The sequence below is a fragment of the Balaenoptera borealis genome (assembly GCF_965194805.1).
Source record: "Balaenoptera borealis genome assembly, chromosome: X".
NCBI classification, from domain to species: domain Eukaryota; kingdom Metazoa; phylum Chordata; class Mammalia; order Artiodactyla; family Balaenopteridae; genus Balaenoptera; species Balaenoptera borealis.
Genome location: NC_138881.1, coordinates 94,156,076 through 94,161,675, shown reverse-complemented (window position 1 = coordinate 94,161,675; position 5,600 = coordinate 94,156,076). Strand labels below are relative to the sequence as shown.

The 5,600-nt window shown below is 47.0% G+C and overlaps 1 protein-coding gene across 2 annotated transcripts in view; it reads right to left on the bottom strand.

Annotated features, from left to right (window-relative positions):
* PAK3 (p21 (RAC1) activated kinase 3) overlaps window positions 1-5,600 on the bottom strand; it is a 277,117-nt gene that overhangs the window by 147,931 nt on the left and 123,586 nt on the right. The window contains exon 3 of one of the 2 annotated variants that reach the window (XM_082377247.1): window positions 3,870-5,340. The exons of the other annotated variant lie outside the window; for it this stretch is intronic. The gene's annotated coding sequence lies outside the window, so the exon portion shown is untranslated. The remainder of the gene's footprint in view (window positions 1-3,869; window positions 5,341-5,600) is intronic. 2 annotated transcript variants of the gene reach the window in all.

Here is a 5,600-nt window from a genome sequence, read left to right as displayed (position 1 = left end):
CTGTTTGGGGTAGAGAGTCATTGTTGGGGGAGAGGGGTTTGACAACTGACTCTGTTTAGCAGATCCCTCGAATTGCTGGAGACGGTGTTACGGATCTTAGTTTCATCAAATTCAGCCTAATGCTCTGTGAAGAGGCGGTATGGGAGCCATGGTAGGGGCTGACACCTATGTCCCAGGTAGACTCTGGTCTAATCATAGGTTGCCTCAGGTTTTGAGGACTGGTACCGGCTATGTGGACCTGGTCTTCTCCGTCATTTCCTCATGCCGGAGTTGTGCACTGGCCAGATCATGGGGTGTCCAGAGAACAGGGGCAGTAGTGAGTGGCAGGTCAAGCCAATAAGCGAAGAGGAGGCGTGGTTATAACCTGCCACATGGTGTGGGGAGATTGACAGGTATCTGGAGGGCTGCTTCATGAAGAGCTTGGTTGGGGTGAGGTCTGCTCAAGGGTGGTCTCAAGGAAAAGGGTGCATATAAGTATGGGGAGTGATGGTGTGGGCCAGTAGCTGGCGTGCACTGCAAACCTACGTTGGCGTCCTCACTGGTTTGGAAGAGATCTGCCTAATGGCATGTGCACCTAGGTAGTGAGCCTTAGAGAGCTATATAATGTTGGGTGCAGTGGTTGTAGGAGAGGATAATGTTCAAAATATTTAACAACAGATCCTGCATGGGCGCTGGCCAATCAGTACACACACTGGAACAGGATGCTGAGGCAAGCATTATGCCTCGGTTGCGAGATTCTGAGGAGGTCCAGGACTCCTTAGGGAGGGTCTAGGGAAGCTGGGATGATGGTGGGATGCACAAGGGGAAGGGGGGATGGTTTAGGGAAGTAGGTATTTATCAAGAAGTAGGGAAGAATTTCAATATTTTAAATCCTATTATGGCCATACTCATGCATTCTGGATGAATATTGGTCCTAGTTTTAGGGTTACTGTTCTAAGCAAGAGTTGTCTGATGGTGTGAGGCATTTTGAGTAGTGGCAGGCAGCTGCCTCATAGCTTGTGGGGAAACAGAGAGGGCAGGCCAAATCGGGGCCTTTTTTGGAAGCCCTAATTACTGAAAAGATTTTAGATGACCATCCTTGGCTTTATCATTCAAATGGAAATCATTCTAAACCATATAAAGGTGTAAAAAAAAAATCCAACAGAGTTCTGATTTTTCTTATCACGACTACTTCATCTTTTAATGTCGAATTACCGACTCCTGAACAAGTTATTTGGCTGGTGCCCCTGCACTGCTGTGCCCTAAGCACATATTAGCTGGCCTTCCGGATAATGCAGCACTAATTAGGGGCAGTAGAAAGTTGTTTCGCCGGGCATACGGTGAGATGTGAACCCTGGTCTGGGAGGGGGCTGCCTTACTGGGAGCAAAATGGCAGCATAAGCCCTGGTGAAGGTGAGGGCTGGTGAGATCAGCTTCACAGTAGACCCAGCAATGGGAGCCTCTGGTCTGGCTGTCCTGTGTGAAGTGGCGGCTGGGTGCTCAAGATTGACCTCATGATGTTCAGAGTGGTGGCATGGCGAGGGATCGCGTAAGGTTGCCTTCACTGCATTGGAAAGTTCAGTGAGAGCTCCGATCCGAGGGGGACTTGCCTCACAGAGTTAAGATGGGTTAAGTAGGCCACGGAGGTCATTGTCAAGGCTGCATCACTGTAGGATACACTCTGGTGGAGAGCAGACTCGTCTCAGCGTGTATCACAGCCAAGACGTGACCTCAAAAAGAAAGCTCTTACTCCGTGCAGTTAGGGTATGGCTTCTCATGTAAGCGAGAGTTGCCTGATGGTGTTTGGAGTGTGGGTGAGTGCCAGGAGGGCTGCTTTGGGGTATGCACCGTGGTGGTGTCGACCTTGGTCTGAGAAGGTACTGTGTGGGGTTATCCCGATCAGTGGATGAGGCCCCTTGAAGGAATGCATCAAGGAAAAAAGAAAGGGCTCTGAGATGGACGGGGTCTGCCCAGCATGGTATGGCACAGTTGTGAGGGTCTTAGGTGGGGCGAGAGTTACCCCACTGTACGTAGCTTGGTCTGAGGGTCTCCTTGTTGATAAGATCCTGCCTAATAGTATGTAGTGTGTCAAAAGTGCCTGAACCTTGAATGGACATTTGAGGATATTATATCCAGACAATTACAACACACGGGGAACCAGTATTCTAAAAGGGTTGCCAATTGGTGACTGCGCAATGGCTTGTACGCCATCATTTAATACCTGTACAGATAAAGAAATAGAGACAACCTGACCGTTCTTCTGAACCTGTTCCTGCAATCCTAGCCTTATAATCTGGAAGACATTGCGCCTCCAATTCCCCATTTGCACTGGGAGACACTGGTAGCTACTGGCCAAAGAGCACTGAGAACCTCAAGCTGTAGAACCTGTTGGGGTGCCAACTCTCTCACCCTATCCTGAGCCAGTGGCGGAAGCTCGTTCCTCAATCAGGCACAGCTCTTCCCATCAAGTATTCTGGAAGCCTACACCTCTCTATATTCTAATCTCAGATCCCTCCTGGAAGTAGACATATAGGAAAGCCCTGCCTCCGATACCCTTCACCTCACTTACACATGAGGCACATTCCCTGAATATGTTTTATATCTCAGAAGAACATATGTGAACCTAATTCAATTGTGCCTATGAGATACATGAGCTGTACATCTATCACAAGTTTCCACAGTAAAAGCCACCACTGTCTATTCACAGCTTAATAACATTTATAACATGGCCTATTGCTTAATAAAAGTATAAAATAGATCACAATATCCTTATCTTTTGAGCTTTTCTGACATAGGTAAAGGGGTGTGGCCATGTTAAATCCCTTCTTCCACGAAAGAAGCCAAACGTTTACAAAATCATCCACTTCCATTGCCACTGCCTCAGCTTAAGACTTTATAAGATTGGTACTTACGTAAAAGAGTCAAAGGAAGGAAACACACCTATTGTAGTGCGTTGGTTAACAGAAGTTAGAGAGCTTGGCTTCAAATCCCGTCTCTATCACTCAGTAGCTATGTGACCCAGGAACATTTATTCACCGCTCTAAGTCTCAGCTTCATCATCTAAAAACTAGTGACAATATTAATTGTACCTGCCCCGTGGGAATCATTGTGAGGATTAAATGAAGTTGTGGAATAATGTGCTTAAGAGGATTAAGGTATCTGGCACATAGTTTACAATACATGTTAGCTGCCATTATTATTAACGCCACAAGATAGAGGGTCTGAAAAAAAAAAGAAATTATTGACCATTAATCTGTATTCTCTGAAAGACAAGACAAATAAAACGTTCAAGCTACACGGCTACACAAAACATTTTCTGGAGACCCTCTGGCTCATGTTCCAGTGTTTTGTTGTCTTAAATAACTCATTTTTCTGTGTTGATGACCTATAGATCGTTCAAGACCTCTGACTCTTGCCTGCTCCTAAAATTCTTGCCTGTTCACCAATAAGGGATCTAACTTAATGCTAATTTCTCTTCCTCAGCAATTTCTGGAGATAGATAGTGGGAGAATCTGGGAGGAGGGTTGAGGGGGTGTGACTCTGGTTTCTGAACTAGGCAGCACAAGGAGCTAGGCTCAGCCTGGACCAGGGGAGCGGGATAGGTGGTACCTCCTGCCCCCAGCACCCTCCTCCCAGGCAAATGGAAGTACTGTTTATAGACACGGGCTTGCTTGTCTTCCAAGCTTCCCAGTGTCTTATTTTACAGTGACCTTGGAGCTGCTGAGAGTAGATTCACCATCTGTGTGTTTTGGGAAGGCCAACCATTGCCTTGAACTGAGAGCTCCACCTTAGGGCCAATTTGAGACTTGGTCTCTAGTGAGATGTCTTCCTGTCTAGTACTTATCATGGCTCTAGTGACAGGCTGAGAAGTGCCTAATCGTTTCACTTACATGTGAATCTTCACCCTCCATGGCCTTCTTTAGTTCTTTTCCTTCTTCCAGGCAGTTAAAACTGCTTACACATGTACACACATGCACACCCATGAACACACACATTGCCCATAAGGACTGCACCCACTGATGTCACACTAAGCAGAGATCAGCACGAAACTGGAAACCCAAGTTATTAGAAGCTCAGACCGGCAGCAACCTAGTGACAGGGGGAGGAAAACGGGGAGCTTATGACGATTATCAGCTCAGGAGGAAGAAAAAAATCTCAAAACGGTCAATATGGAATACTAGGTTTAGAGAAAAACAAAAAAAGGGAGGAAATGGGCCCAAGACCATCTTTTAAAAGCGATCTCTGTGGGTTTTTGGCTTATTGCCTGGAATGTTACAGAAATTAAATTCTTCCAGTAATAGCTAGGGAAAGGTTTCCGCTAGACAAACTGAGTTTATCAATACTAGTCTAAGACTTGGGATTGATATTCAAATCTATTTTCATTCATCCACATATTCAATACATATTTATTGTGCATCTGCTATGTGCCAGGCACCCTTCTAGGCCCTGAGGAGACAGAGGTGAACCACACAGAGTCACGGCTCCAATGGAGCAAGCCTCCTGTTTTCAATGGGGGTGGAATCCTTTTCCAGAATCTAAATTCAGACTGTCTTGTCTTATTCAGAAGGTGATAGCCCACTCTGACCACCCAAACCCACCCCTCTCTTTCTGCTCAAATGCAAGGCCCAAAGTCCAGGACAAAGTTGTAAGTTTCATTTCCTGCAGCAACTGAGAGCCTTGAGCCACTTGTCATTCCGTCCTCTGAGTCCCTACTTTACAGTGTTCTCCTCTACCCACCCCCCCGCCCCTGCCACCAGGTCTGCCTTGTGGGGTTTAGACACTGACATAGGACAAATAAGCCCTTCAGGTGAAACAAAACCGTCCTTGTCAAGTCCGCATTAGGGACCCTTATTATATACTCTCCGCACAAGCCCTGACACTGGCCGGTGCCAATCTGCCAAGGGAAGCAGAACAATCAGTCTCTGATAGGCTCTTGGCTCCTAGCAGGGCTTCAGGATGAGGCCTTGCTTACTGGCAAAGGGAGAGGGTAGGATTAACAGTCTGAGATCGTTGCCAACAGCTCCTTCTGAGCTGAGGGGCTGGGCCTAGAGCTCTGAGGACCTCATCCCCGCTCCGCTAGTAACTCAGATGAGTGAGCTCCTTCATCGCGCCAAGCCACATGCTGGCAGTGAATACAAATTATAACAGTGCTTCGACTGACAACACTAGCCAGACTTACAAAAAGCTTTGCGTGTCTGGATGAGATTGTTGATGCCGCATTGTCTCTGGTGCTTAAGGGATCAGAGTGCGCACTTGTAGTAGGAAAGCAAAATAGTGGTGATGACTTTATAGGCAGGCTTTTTCCCCAACAGATCTCAGTCATTCCAAGGCATTCTCCATTGCTTATCTTGATAGCCGCCCCTGTGAGTAGTAAGGAGCCTATGTTATGAGGCTGAATGTCAGGAAGGACGACAAGGACGCCTCACCGCCCACGCTTAGGGCTCCCCTGCCTGGGAAAGAATCCACAGGATTGTTCAAGGGAGGGGGCGAACTGTGGGGAAGAGGCTGGGGGAATTGGAGATTATTCTAATCTACACTTTCTAGTTGTATTTCCTGGGAGCTACTAGATGTGATAAACAGATCCCCTGGAATGAGGATTTCCTAGATCCTTCAGTGGCTTT